This window comes from Dromiciops gliroides, chromosome 5, assembly GCF_019393635.1.
Source record: "Dromiciops gliroides isolate mDroGli1 chromosome 5, mDroGli1.pri, whole genome shotgun sequence".
Taxonomy (NCBI): domain Eukaryota; kingdom Metazoa; phylum Chordata; class Mammalia; order Microbiotheria; family Microbiotheriidae; genus Dromiciops; species Dromiciops gliroides.
This window is the reverse complement of record NC_057865.1, coordinates 268,047,470-268,063,618: the sequence shown is the minus strand read 5'-3', so window position 1 is coordinate 268,063,618 and position 16,149 is coordinate 268,047,470.

The window sequence follows — 16,149 nt, the reverse complement described above, 5'->3', positions numbered from 1 at the left end:
GCATTGGGGGAAGAATTTGAACTCTGGTACTCTGACTCCAGGGCTGATGATCCAGGTGAAGGGTAAGCTTTCAAACTTCCCAAAATGAGAGAGATGACGTGGCAAGATGGCTGTTTGGGAGACCTGGGTTCAATTACTTCCTGTTTCACTCCTAGGAAGTCATTTAACCTTTTTAGTATTTGAAGCAGCTCTTTAAAGAAGTTGCAGGAAAAAAGTGCCAACCTGCATTGAAAGAGAAGGTTTGCCACCTAGGTATTCTCAGTACTAATGAATTTACAGGTCCAACTCTGATTCTTCTACCCTGAAGACTTAGATCTGACTTCCAAAGTTTTTAAAACTATTGTTGTTTAATCATTTTTTTTCTGTCATGTCTGATTCTTTGTGACCCCAATTGGTATTTCCTTGGCAAAGATACTGAAGTGATTTGCCACTTCCTTCTACAGCTTGTTGTACAGTTGAGAAGACTAAGGCAAATAGGGTTAAGTGACTTGCCCAAGGTCACATAACTAGTATATGTCTGAGGCAGGATTTAAAATCAGGAAGATGAGTCTTCCTGACTTTAGGCTCACTATGCCACCTAGCTGCTATTATTGCTCATCAGAAAATGAAGGGAAAGAAGGAAGGAAGGAAGGAAGGAAGGAAGGAAGGAAGGAAGGAAGGAAGGAAGGAAGGAAGGAAGGAAGGAAGGAAGGAAGGAAGGAAGGAAGGAAGGAAGGAAGAGGTGATCTTCATCAGGTCTTTTTTCTTTTACAACTGAGGAAACCAAGACCAAGAGAGCAAAGTCAGTCTTTGTCTCTATTATACCATAGTAGCTGTGAGAAGGAAGTAGATTGTTCCCTCTTAGGAAAAGATAGTCCTTTAGGTTATACGAGGAAATACTATCTGGAGCATAGACATCTATACTCTAGGGAATGCCATAGAAAAATCTCCCAGAAATTACTGTGATACCCTCTCTCACATACACCTTGCCAACAATAACTTGGTTCATTGGGTGACAGGAGCATAGACTCAAAAATGGTAGGAAATTATACAGGTCGTATAATCAAATGTGTCAAATGAAGTCAACACACATTTATTAATCACCTAATGAGTGCCGGGCCCTTTGTTAAGAAAGGCAAATGGCAGTCTCTTCTTTCAAGAATTCAATTAATTCTGCACAGATGAGATATATACAGGATAAGTTGGAGATGATTGACAGAGGGAAGGCACAAGCATTATGGAACTCTGGGAAAGATTTCTTGCAAAAGGTGAAATTTTAGCTGAGATTTGATGAAAGTGCTGGAAGTCAACAGGTAGAGTAGGAGAGAGAGAGAGAGCTCCAGGCATGGCGACTAGCTATGAAGGTGCAGAGAGTAAGGGAGCCAGTGCCACTAAGTCAGAGGGTGCAGATCTCTCCTTTTATAGATGAAAAAGGGAAGGTCAGAGAGCTGAAGTCACTTGAATGGGGTCACACAGTTAGTGATCCTCAGGGCTGAGATTTAAATCCAGGTCCTCTGATTCTAAACCAGCACTGTGCCTTCCTGCCACACTGTGACTATGTTTCCCTCTCCTTTTCTTACCCAATGTAACACTCTTTTCTTTGTTCTTGAAGGAGAAGATGAATCAATTAAGAGTCACCTGAAGTGAACTGGACTTGATATTCAATCATGAGGATACCCTGTCAGCATCAGGTAAAGACTTTACTTTCAAGATGCTACAGTCTTTTATCCAGGAAGCAAATCCCTCCCTCTCCACCACCATCTCCACTCCCATGAAGCCTGACAACTGCTTTTGTTGGTGATGCAGCCACAGTTGATTAGAGACAGCTCCATCCATCCACCCATCCACCTATCTATCTATCTACTATCCATCTAACATCTATCTATCATCTATCTGTCTATCATCTCTATCATCCATCCATCAATCTCTCTATTATCCATCATTCATCTTTATCATCCATCTGTAAATATATATCTAGCATTCATCCATACATTTCTCTATCTCTCTATCACCCACCAATCCCTCCATCTATCTCTATTAGCCATTCATCTCTATTAGCCATCCATCAATCTATCTTTACTTCCATCCATCCATCCATTTCTCTATTTTTCTATCATCCACCTATCTCTATCTCTATTCCTCTAGCTTTCACCTATCCATTTCTCTATCATCCATCCATCTTTATCTCCATTTCTCATGTGTCCATCCATCCATCAGTCCCTCTATCTTTCTATCTTGACCTATCATCCATTCATCTCTCTATCTCTTATCCCTGTCTTCTATTAACTATTCATCTATTTATTTAACCATTTGTTTTTATTTAGTTATTCACTCATTCATTTGCCCATTTCTTTGTTTGCTTACTGGTGATACATTTTATGGATGTTATTTCTGAAAAAAAACCCACATTTTTGTTTCAAAGAAAATGAACTTGAAATAAACATAATCAATAGAGGGACATCTGAGAAGAAAATACAATGTTCTGAGTTAGCATTCTCTGCCCTCCCTCCCCCTTAGAGCTTAAAAAGATTTGAGAGACCTAGAGAGTTGAGTGAATTGGCCAACATCACACTGGTAGTTAGTGACACAACCAGGCATCAGGCCCAGAGTCTTTGGCCCAAATTTCAGCACTCTTTCCACTGCACTATACCTTAAGTTATTAGATTTGTAAGTGCAAGAAACTTATAGGGATGGGTTACTTGGTGCTATTGACAGGCACATTCTAGCTATCACTATTTTCTAATTCAAAGGCATATGGCTCTCTGCAGGTAAGGCTTTCAGTGGGTCATAAAATGCTAAAACAGATGGGACAGTGTTATTAGCATGGATAATATATTTTCATTGTATTTTGATGGAAAGTGATTTTTGAGATAATGGCCTAGACAAATGTTTGCAGAATCTGTCTGGCTAACTCTTCCCAAAGGCAGTCTGAGTTTTAGAAGCAAGTCTGCACATTGAATAAAATAAATGACTATTACATCATAGAAGAATTGCAGTTTGCTTTATTGCAAAAGATGGCATAATTAGATTAGCATTAATATTGTATTAACCATTGACAATACAGAATTCTATTTTTGGGACTATTTGGGGACTGTTTTCTGGCCCCAAAGACACACTTCTGATTTCCAAGATTGCATCTTCAAATTTCAATAGGTCATAGGGACTTCAAGCTTATATTCTGTAAGAATGTAAGTTCCTTGAGAGCAGGACTTGTTTCAACTTTTTTTAAATCCCAAACATTTAGGTCAATGTTTGATACATGGTAGACATATAATGATTATTGATTGATTGGCTCAAAGTTGGAGGGTTATTCTCTAAGGCACAATATGATAGAAAGGAGACAAAAATTAGCCGAGGTGGGTATTCATTACTATCCTCTTCAGGTTTTGTTCCTTAATGAAGCTAAGGGTGGACTCTGATTTAGGACAAAATTTAAAGGTAGAAGGAGCAAGAATAAAAAAGATCCAGACCCAATTTATTCCCCTTTACAACTCTTCACCCCTTAAATATCAATTCTTTGGCTCACAATATTTTTTTGATTATTGTTGCTATTTCTGTTGTTATTCTCATCTTAAATCTGGTTGGAATTCAAGTAGAAACTGACATGGAGCCTGGTCACTATCCTGCTATTATTCTGTTATTTTTAGTTTTATTCACACTATGATGCCAATGGATAAAATGATTGTTTTCTCTAATGAGATAAAATATTGGGAAATAAACTCATCTTCTTTGGGTTCAACAAAATCTTAAGGAAAGCTCTAAATGCTAACAGGATAATGGGAATGACATGTTCATTATGCTATTCCCTCAGAGATTTGATTCCTTTTTACTTGAGAGGAACCTTGGTGGCACAGTGACTATAGTGTGTGGTTTAGAGCAAGATCCAGCCTCAGATACCTACTAGGTATGAGACCCTGAGCAAGTAATCTCACTATTACGTGCCTTCCTCATCTATTCAAAGAGGATGATAATAACACCTACCTGACAGCGTTAGTGTAAGGATCAATTAGTCAGCACATGTAACATTCTTTGCAAACCTTAAAATACTGTATAAATACTAGCTATTATGATTATATTTTGAAAACATTCATTGGCATCCTCTCCCTTATCAATAAACTACATTGGATAGATGATCAAATTTACCTAGAGGATCAAACATAAATTCTTCTGTCTGACATTTGTATTTCTTCATACCTTGTCTCCTTCCTATCTATTTAGACTTCTAATGTTACCATCCCACATGCACGCTACCAAGGAGACAAACCAGCTTACTTACTAATCTTCAAATAAAGTACTTCACTCCTCTCCCCCCTCTTCAAACAACCTTATAATCATTGTGCCTATATACACTCTCTCATCTTAGTAAGTTAAAAAGATTACATATGTGTATATATGTATGTGTGCACACATATATAATATTGTATGTATGTAGTTGGGTATATATGCATGCATGCATGTATGTATTGCAATCTTCCCCATTCATTTGCAAACTTCTTGAAGACAAGTTCTGTTTTTTTTCTTGTCTTTGTATCTCTGAAACATATGCCTGGCACATTGTTGTTCAATTGTTTCAAATGTGTCTGACTCTTGGTGACCCCTTTTGGGGTTTTCTTGGCAAAGATACTGGAGTGGTTTGACGTTCCTTTATCCAGTCATTGGCACACAGTAGGTATGAAATAAATACTGTTTGTCAATTGATTAATGTGGCAAAATTTCTTGGAAAATCTTATTTTTAAATTTATAAAGTGAGTATAGCAATAATGTGAAAGGAAACAATGTTTTTTAAATCAAAAGTATGTTATTATTTTCTGGTTACATGTTAGAGATAGTTTTCAACATTTATTTCTATAAGATTTCCAGTTCTAAATTTTTCTCCGTCTCTACCCGCACCCTCTCCCATCTCTATCCGCACCCTCCCCTCTCTCCAAGACAGAAAGCAATCTGATATAGATTACATATATGTACAATCACATTAAACACATTTTTCCATTAGTCATGCTGTGAAAGAAGAATCAGAACAAAAGGGAAAAACCTCAAAAAAAAAAAAAAACAAAGAAAGTAGAAACAGTATGGTTCAATCTGCATCTAGATTCCACAGTTCTTTTTTCTGCATTTGGAGAGCATTTTCCATCATGAGTCCTTTGCAATTGTCATGGACCATTGTATTGCTGAGAAGAGACAAGTCTAATCATAGTTGATGAACACACAATGTTGTTGATACTGCGTACAATGTTCTCCTGGTTCTGCTCATCTCAGTCAGCATCAGTTCATGTAAGTGAAAGGAAACAATGTTAAAAGAATCTGTACACTGATAAAAGCAGCTGAATATGAGGAACAGCAGTAGCAGCAACAACACCCCAAACCCAAACCCAAACCGAAAAAATTAAAAAAAAAAAATTAAAAACCTGATGATGAAACATACCTTCATCCCCTTGGCAGAGAAATGATAAACTAGAGGTATGGAATCAAGCAGGCATTCTTGGAAATGACTTATACGTTTATGTGATTTTTCTAACTGTATTTATAATAGGGGAACATTTCCACTTCTAAGGAATCTTAGAGAAGGTGGCCCAGTGGGTAGTAATAGAAATAAACAAAAAAGAAAGAAAAAATGTTTGGTGTTTTATTCAACGAAATAAATTTATTTTACTACAAATTATTAATAATGAGTTTAGAGTGTTGTGGTCCTGGATGATACTGTTTAAAATAAAGCATTTAAAAAAGAACATTGTATTTAGTAGATGACAAGTTTTCTCTCACCTCCACTGTGTTGTGCACTTTCTACTGGTTCCTTGTATAATCTTCATTGATCAATAAGTCTAAATTCTTGAAAGGATAACCTTGTTGTCATTTCTAGTGACAATGACTGTGTCTTAAATAGCTCTCATAAACACCTCCATTTCTGCAAATTTGTTCAATGTTTCTTTGCGGATACAGTTTTGCTTGATTTCACATGGATATCACCCATAGTTGTTGGGGGGTTTTTGTACCATATGTGTATTTTAGTCATTTTATGGGCATGATCTAAAGGTTGCATTAGGTCAGGCATTCTTATCATGGCACCCTCAACTGGCTTTCAAAATTGTGTGTGTGTGTGTGTGTGTGTGTGTGTGTGTGAGAGAGAGAGAGAGAGAGAGAGAGAGAGAGAGAAAGTATATACATAGGGTGGGCCAAAAGTCATGAATATTTAATAACTCCTTTATTTTTTGTTTTTAATTTATAATACCATGACATCATATATAGTATATACAGGAAATGAATTTACATTACATGTGGAAAAAATAAAATCTCATAAATGGTGAAAAATAAAGAAAAAATAATTTGTAAAAAGGTATTAAAACATCAAACCCCTTCATGACTTTTGGCCCACTGCATGTTTGGGTGTAAAATTGTGTGTGTGTGTGTGTGTATTTATATTTATATATTTATTTATTTTTATATATATCAAAATAAACAAAATAATTTGTGTGTACATATATGTACGTGTGTATATATACCTAATTGTGTATACATACATAATTGTGTTCTTTTGCAATTCTTTGTGTCTCATTTTATGCATTTAAAAACATTGTTTCTAGAACAGGTCTAAAGCTTTACCGGCTGACAAAAAAAACCATGACACATAAAAGGATCTGAAACCCTGCATTAGATAAAAAAAAAGGTGTAAACTTACCACCATCCTTTACTATTGCTCTGGGAAATGTCTATTCCAAAAGTATTTCTATAAATTTTTAACCTGTTTATGTGACCTGACTACAGTTATCCTCCTTCCTTTTCAGGATGAATGTATTGATCTTTCTAGAGTTGTTTGGGGTTAATGGATCCTGTGCTTCAGTAATGTTGGACAGTTTTTGTTTGGATATTAAAAAATAATGTCACTTATTGTTCTTATTACTATTGTTGTTGTTGTTGTTATTATCCCTTCACTGAATTCTCTGATTTTTCATCATGTCATGAAAGTAGTTGTGGGTTCTTTGATTCTGTACCAGAGAAGTACAGTTTCTAGAAGAACCTATTAAGCTGGACAAGCTTATAATATATGTGTGTATGCATGCATGTATACATATACACACATGTACACACATGTACACACATATATGTACGCATGTGTGTGTTTCTACATGTGTTGCTTGTGGATCAGCCCACCTAAGTGGGGCTTATTACAAGGTTATGTTGGATAGATTTTCTTTTTTAGCTACATCAGTTCTCACGTACTGTCCACCATGTTCTGGGGGTTGCAATCTGTGCCAGTGGAGGGAGCATCCACAGCAAAGGAAACCATGGATCCTTGAAATAATAAGTAAATATTGTTATTATTACCAGGACTAATAACATCTTTCACAGGATGCTTAGCAAACCCTCTCATTTCCTTTTGGCTTGGTAAGCTTGCTGCCATCTGTTAATTCTCTTCAGCCCTTCATTTCAAAGATATCCTTAACTGAGGATGGAAAAGAGAATGAAAGAACATCAATGAAAACAACAAATACCCCCATAATAAATAAAATGGAGCACATGTTTTATCCTACAGCTTCTAAGAGAGGAGGCAGAAAATATAATTTATATGGGCATCAAAAGAGTTTTCCTCTGTGTGTGTGTGTGTGTGTGTGTGTGTGTGTGTGTGTGTGTGTGTGACATGTAGTCCAACTAATCCGGATTGGGAGGAAGGCCAATCTAGATTTTAAAATCACCTATTTAGAAGTGGAAGGGATGGGGCAGCTAGGTGGCACAGTGGATAGAGCACCGACCCTGGAGTCAGGAGTACCTGAGTTCAAATCCGGCCTCAGACACTTAACACTTACTAGCTGTGTGACCCTGGGCAAGTCATTTAACCCCAATTGCCTCACTAAAAAAAAAAGGGGGGGGGGGGAAAGGAGCTCAGAGATCCTCAAACCCATGGGTTCTTAACCTTTTTTGTCTCATAGACACAAAGCTTTGAAAGCTGATGAAACATTTTCAGAATGATTTAAATGCAGAATATAAAATATATAAGACTAAAAGGAAAACAAGTTAAAGTGGAATACTATCATCAAAATATTTTTAAAAAAATAATAAAGCTAACATTTGTATAATGCTTACCATGATTGAGACACTGGGATAAGCACATTACAATGATTATCTAACTTGGTCCTCACAATAGCTCTGCAAGGGAAGGGTGACCCCCCCATTTTACATAATAGAAAACTGAGACAAAGAGTCAAAAAGATTTGTTATTGTTTCGTTGTTCTGTCCAACTCTTTGTGATCCAGTTTGGGGTTTACTTGGCAGAAATACTGGAGGGCTTTGCTATTTCCTTCTCTAGCTCATTTTACAGATGAGGAAACTGAGACAAACAGGGTTAAGTGACTTGCCCAATATCACACAGCTAGTAAGTATCTGAGGCTAGATTTGAACTCGGGTCTTTTTGACTCCAGAACAATCCACTGACCACTCAGCCACCTCCAAGAGTGGGTAGTAAACTCTCACACTGTTAAAGATGGAATGCAGTCTAGTTTTCAAGGGCTTTAAATGACAGGATTTTTTTTTTTTTAAATAAGATTTCAGAGGTAACAGGGAGTTCTTGCAGTGTATTGAGTGGCATGGAAGGGAGTTATCCTACATGGTCAGATAAGGAAATTGAGACCTAAAAGATTTATTTGATAGCACATAAAATCATAGATTTATAGCCAGAAAAATTCAGAAGCCATGGGCTCCAACCTCCTCATTTTACAAATGAGGAAACTGAGGCTCAAAGAGGTTAAATGATTTAAGGATAATATGAACAACAGCAAGGACTGGGATTATCATAGCATGTAAGGGCTTTTAAGCACTTGCCATATGCTATCTCATTTGATCAAGATGACTCAGAGAACAAGATTTGAACCCAGGTCTTCTAACAGCTAGCTTCTCAAATTGTGCATCGTGACTCCAAATGGGGTGGTGTAACTGAATGTGGGGGTCATGAAAAATTTGGTAACAGTAAAAGGTTATGCCTACCTATTTTATATACATGTATACCTGGTGTCCCATAAAAATTTCTTGGGCAAAAAGGGGTCACGAATAGAAAAAGTTTAAGAAACCCTGTTCTAACAAACAACCTTGCTTCTTTCAAATGCTTCAAAGATGCCTCTCCTAGCAGAAGTGGGATTCTATCCTAGGTATGACTTCATCTCCCATTCATTATCTCTAGGCTTCCTGCTCTAGAAAGTGTGAATTATACAGTATTTGGACAGAACTTTTTGTTTTGTTATATTTTAGGGTGTATATAGTAATTATGACCAGGCTAAGTGGGGCAACTAGGTGGCACAGTAGATAATGTGCCAGGCCTGAAGTCAGGAAGACTGGTCTTCCTGAGTTCAAATCTTGCTTTGGACACTTACTAGCTGTGTGTCCCTGGGCAAGTTCCTCTTTGCCTCTGTTTCTTCATCTGTCAAATGAGCTGGAGAAGGAAATGGCAAACCACTTCAGGATCTTTGCCAAGACAATCTCTGATGGGGTTACAAAAAGTGGGATACCACTGAACAACAACAACAAGGAAAAACTTAATATGGATCTTTAGGAAACCTACTTAGAAGTTTTAATTAGCATATCAATTACTCATGCATAAATAAATGCTTGAGGGTATTTTAAATCAGTGAGTTCTCTTAAGTGGTTTGATCATTGCTCCCAATCTTGTTTATATTATTAGTTTACTTAGAAAACCCTCTTAATTACAAAAGCTACAGTTGATAATTTTGATTACATCAAATTGAAGAGTTTGGACATGAACAGAATTAATGCAACTAGGATAAGAATGGAAGTGATTGAATTAGAAAAAATACAAATAAAAAACTTTAATAAGGCTTTGATAGTCAAGCTATATAGACAAATAACAAATATATGAGACTTAATTTTGCTTTGTTGTTCAGTCATATCTGACTGTTCACGACCCCATTTAGGGTTTTCTTGGCAAAGATCTTAGAGTGCTTGGCCATTGACCATTTCCTTCTCTAGCTCATTTTACAAATGAAGAAACTGAGGCAAACAGAATTCAGTGACTTGCCCAGGGTCACACAGCTAGTAAGTGTCTGAGGCTTGATTTAAACTCAGTAAGAGGAGTCTTTCTGAGTCTGGAGCTGGTGCTCTATCTACTGTGCCACCTAGCTACCCAACACACACACAAGAAATATATCACCTTAATGCTGTAACACCACCCCATCTTCACTCTCCCCTTATGAATGTCTAAGGAGACTTCCAGATGGGATGGCAATATTAATGATAATGAATCATTCATTTAATTAGTACTTAGGAAGTTCATACTTCACATAAGACACTGTTTTCAGGAACAGGAGATACAGCAACAAAATTATTAAAAAAAAAAAACCTGAACTCTATAGGAAGTATAAAACACATACAGATAAAGAAACACAAGATAATTTGATGAGGGAGAAATCGCTAATAACTGAGGGCATCAGGAAAGGGTTCCTTTGGAAGGTAGCACCTGAGTCAAATAATGATGATAAACCAATCAATCAAGAATTCAATAAGTGCCATAATTGATAAGGCTGTGATTGAATCAGAAAGACCAGAGTTTGAATCTGCCTCATGTAAGCTGTGTGATCTTGGGCAAGTCACATCCCCTCTCAGTGCTCTAAGGCCCTGTCTTGAGACTTTTAAGTCATAGAGAAAGTGCTGACCTACATGGGCCAGAGTTATTTCCTGCGCCAAAATGATCACAGACTTGGCAAAGAAAAAAAAATGAAAATTGAACTGTTTATAAAGCATTTTTACAATCATCTCACTTGATCTTCCCAACAACTCCCTGAGGAAGGTAGATCTTTTTACTGCCCACTTTATGGGTAAAAAAACCTGAAACTCAGAAAGATTAAATGATTTGTCTAAGGTCACAAAACTGGTGGGATTGTGGAAGGGGAACGGGGTCCTCCCAGTTCTTCCAAGACTCAACCCAGGGCTCCTACCACTATATTGAGTTGTGTCTCAGTAACAGGCATACTGAAGGGTTGTTTTTTCTTTTTCTTTTTTTTTTTTTTTTACACCATTAAATAAATCCCTTGGAGTGTCTTGTGATCTGGAAAATACAATAACTACTCTATCATTTTTGAAAGAATCCAATTACACGAGTCTTATCTAAAGACTATAATATTTGCTATATTTTGGATCAGCTGCCGGCCAATCATATTGGGTTCAGACTGAGACTGGGGATCATTATTTTCTGAATTGAATTTGCTTATCTACATTTCACTTGATGGGTGATGGGAAAATATGTTTGTTCTGCTTTTGAGAGCTCTCAGCTGGGCCTGAATTCTCTTGTTTCTGAGCCTCAAACAAAGGACTTAACTGAGAAACATATTGGTCTGGAAAAAATCACTTCCATCCCAGACAGGGACTGCTATTGTTAAGACCTCCAAGTCTAGTGGGAAAAAAAAAGAAAAGAAAAGAAAACCCTTAAGCCTTTTGGGGGGAATAAAGATAATATTTAATATCTTTTTTTTTCTTTGCGGGGCAATGAGGGTTAAGTGACTTGCCCAGGGTCACACAGCTAGTAAGTGTCAAGTGTCTGAGGCCAGATTTGAACTCAGGTCCTCCTGAATTCAGGGCCGGTGCTTTATTCACTGCACCACTTAGCTGCCCCCTTAGTATCTTTTTTAACAACTCCCCCCAACTGATAATTATAGTTTTATTCAGTTTCTTTTTAGAAATAATAGGCATTTAAGCTAATTTTTATTATTTGTATTGAAGTTCATGTTCACAAGAAGAAGAAGAAGAAGAAGAAGAAGAAGAAGAAGAAGAAGAAGAAGAAGAAGAAGAAGAAGAAGAAGAAGAAGAAGAAGCATTTGCCATACGATGAGTGCTCTACTAGATACAGGAATACAAATATAAGCAAAAAACCACAAAGATAGTCCCTGACTTCAAGGAACTTGCATTCGGAGGGGAGAGAGGGTGGGGGGAGGATATAAAAGGGAGTTGAAAAGGAGGAGGAGAAGGTGATAGTGTTGGAATCAGGAGTGGAGTCCCAAGAGGCTTGGGCATTTTCCTTAAAATGGAAGCTCTGGGAAGAACCAGTCAAACAGAGGAAGGTACTATATTGGGATGGAGAAGGCCAAAGGTGAAGGAAACTTTCAGGGTAGGGATTTCACTATGGGATAGTGGAGAACATCTTAGTTTCCCCATCCTTACCAATGTTGTCCCTCTGGGTCTTGGTTCCATCTTCTTCAGGAGAGCTAGGTTGGAAGAACTCTAGATTCAAAATCCCATTCTTGCTAACTGTTTGATCATGGAAAAACTTTCTAGATTCTCATTTTCCTCATCTGTGAAATAGCTAACTGCCATGGATACAAATCCAGAAAGACATGCTCTGCCCTCAAGAAACTTGCATTCTAATGGAGGGAGACAGTAGAGAAAGGGGGGCCTGAAGGAGAGTGCTCTGCATAATACAGAGATCTTCTAGAAGTGGTAGAAGCCTGATTCTCTCGGGCAAGATAAGGCAAAAACTCAGCTAAGGGGACAGAGGGAACAGGCCAGATTTTGGGATAGGTGAGAAGAGGATGATGGACGGAATGTAGGCAGCATGTTGAGGAGATTTCCTGGAAGAGTTAATATAGTTAATTTGATTTACAGAAGTTAAAGTGCTTTATAAATATTAATTATCATTGAAGGGTTTGGGAGGGTTGACTATGCTTGCTTATTTGTTGCCTTTCAGCCTGACATTCATTCTCATTATTCCCTATTAATTAAGGTTATTATTTTTATTTTGAACAAAGCTGTCTTGAATGCCATGGGTCTATCATTCTACACAGTCATGCATGCCCCATCCTAGGATAAAATGTAAGCTCTTTGAGGGCAGGTCTTTGAATTTTGCATAGACATACATAAAAGAATGAGTGATTTCATTGGTTCTTGGTGCATGGTAGGTGTGTCGAAATGCTTGTTTATTGATTGAATGAATGAATCATGCTTTCTCCCCCACCCGCACCCCAAGTAGTTGGCAAAACTCAAGGCACCATATATATGCCAGTAATTATCATTATTATTATTAACATCAAATCAGTGATTGTTGGGTCCCATGTATTGGCACCATTTGACAGCCTAGAAAGGCAACTGATAAGAGAGAAAAAGAGATGACTCTGTGAGTTGGTGCCCCCCCCAAAAGAAGAAAATATTAGAGTAAGGTATATATAACCAACCCATAATCAATGTACTTACCCTCCCCCCTACACACACACACACACACACACACACACACACACACACACACACACACACACACACCTCTCATCAAGGCAAAGCAGATGTGACCACCCTCAACTCCCTCAGGCTGTGCTTGCCCTTTTGTGAATTCTTTTTTTTCCCCATAAGGTTACCCTTAATGTTTATTTTAACCTGATTTCATACATATAAATATGTTCATGGAGGGTATACACAGAGTATGATTTGCCCCAGATCCCACATTCCACTCAAGATGGCCTTGGGTGTTAATACCAATTTTTAATTAGATGCCATGAATAAACAGTAGGAAATGAAAATCTTATGCATTCTGACATGAACCTACATGTAACTGTTATTCCAAGAAAATGAAAATTTATCCATGTTGAATAATTGGGGCAATTTGTTTTAGCCACTGTTCTATTCATATGTTTTGTTTGTGTTTTTATAAATCTATTCTTTAATCTGTTCTTGAGTGAACTAGAATATGTATCATTAGAAAGTTTGTCATTTCTAGAATCTAATTAAAATGGGACTGGAGAAATATAGGTAATATGTATACACAGAAAAAATGTGTGTATGTAGGTTATATATAAAGGTTATATGTTTGCAAATATATAAAGTATGAGCATATTTATACTGTTGAAAGGAAAAATTACTCATTTGGGTTTTTCAGGCTGGTTAACAGGCAAAACTCAAGACAAAGAGAACTATAAGGATTTTATTATTAATTAATTATTTGTTATTTCTTTATTATTATTTATCATAAGTACATCAAGGTGGCAAAATGTTAAAGGGTTGATCACTGAAGATCATAGATGGCTTCAAAGTGGCGCCATATGTCAGTAATTACCACTATTATTTTTTGGGGGATGGGGCAATGGGGGTTAAGTGACTTGCTCAGGGTTACACAGCTAGTAAGTGTCAAATGTCTGAGGCCAGATTATTACTATTATTATTAACATCTAATCAGTGATTTTTAGGTCCTGCGCATTGGCTCCATTTAACAACCCAGAAAGGCAGTTTTTATAGGTAACTTTATTTTATTATTTTTTTTTTGTGGAGCAATGGGGGTTAAGTGACTTGCCTAGGGTCACACAGATAGTAAGTGTCAAATGTCTGAGGCCAGATTTGAACTCAGGTACTCCTGAATCCAGGGCTGGTGCTTTTATCCACTGTGCCACCTAGCTGCCCCTATAGGTAACGTTAAGACAACTGCGATAGGTCCACCTAAGCAGAAGAGGTTGGGTCCTTGCTTCTCAGTTCATCACCAATGTGACAATTTGTGGGTAGGGGTATATGACAAAGAACAGGTGATAGAGAAAATTGCAGATTTGATGTCTCCTTTTTCACCAGAGCCTCTTCCAATACTGGTTGATAAGCAGGGTTAAGAACAATGGCATGTTGAGTCATCATAACTTTCAACAATAGTATGTATAAAGATTACACACACACATATATGTATGTGTTTATGTGTGTATGTATTACATATGGGCAGCTAGGTGGGGTAGTGGAGAGAGTGCCAGGCCTGGAGTCAGGAAAACATCTTCCAGAGTTCAAATCCAATCTCAGACACTTACTAAATATATGACCCTGGCAAAGTTACTTAACCCTCTTTGCCTCAGTTTACTCATCTGTAAAATGAGCTGGAGAAAGAAATGGCAAACCACTCTGCTATATCTGCCAAGAAAACCCTAAATGGGGTCACAAAGAATCAAACAGGACTGAAAAGACTGACCAATGACAACATATATACATATATTCATGCATGTATATGCATGTGTGTATACATATTTATATATGGTAAAAGGACACACACCTTTTACCATGTAACTCAATAAATAAATGAAACCTCTGGATAGAGTCCTACAGAGGACAGAGTCTCAGACTTGGAGTCCTTCAAATTCAACTTCCAACGCTTACTAGCTGTGTGACCTAGTCAAGACACTTTCTTTCTCTTTTAGTGATGGTATATGACTGTGAATTACATGCTAGTATGCTTTTAGGAAAAACAAAATGTTAAAACACTCTTAGTATTCCATTAATACTTCTGAGAAGAACTAGAAGGGATCACAGAATGTATTGATTGGATCCAGTTTGGAGAATTTATGGAAAGATATAGGTACATGTTAGGTATTTTTATTATTTTTATTATTATTATTATTATTATTATAGGTGTTGCTGTTATCACTATTAACTGAGATTCTGCAGTCTTAAAGAATTATTTCAATTTTACAAATGAGAAAGCTGGGGCTTATACTAGTGATAAGTATCAGAGGCAGGATTCAAATTCATGTATCATCCCAACTTCAGCACCCAGTTAGACTAAATGAGTCTTATGTCCTTTCTAACTAAATCTTTGGCTTTTGTACCATATCTTTCAGTCCCAAGTAAAGAGGCCTTTCCTCTCTATCACCAGTTTTCCCTTATTACACTATCTTGATAAATGAAAAATGATAAAATATTACTGAAAAATGATAAAATGAAATTAATATAAAATAATAAAATATCAAAAACTTAGAGCTAGCTTTTTGTATTTTTATTAAAAGGTGCTTAATTCTCTAATTGGATGTAATATTAAAAACGTTATTATTGGAGGCAGGTAGGTGGCACAGCAGATAAAATACTGGAGAACCAGAGTTCAAATCCTACCTCAGACACTTGACACTTACTACCTGTGTGATCCTGGACAAGTCACTTAACCCCCATTGCCCTGGGGAAAAATGTTATTATTTAAAATGAATTGACTACTTTCCTCTCTTCTTTGAAGAGACTAATAGAGTGTGGCGTGTATAGTGTTGTACTTGGTTGATATGTTAGCTTCACTGGATGATTTTTTTCCCTCTTTTTAAAAATACTGTATTGAAAGGACAAGGCCTCTATGGGGGAGAGAATGAGAGAAATTCTTCCAATTTTACATTGGAAAATAAAAATGCGATAAAAATAAAAGATAAAAAAGGTTTTTAAAAGAAATGACTTGTCCAAAATACA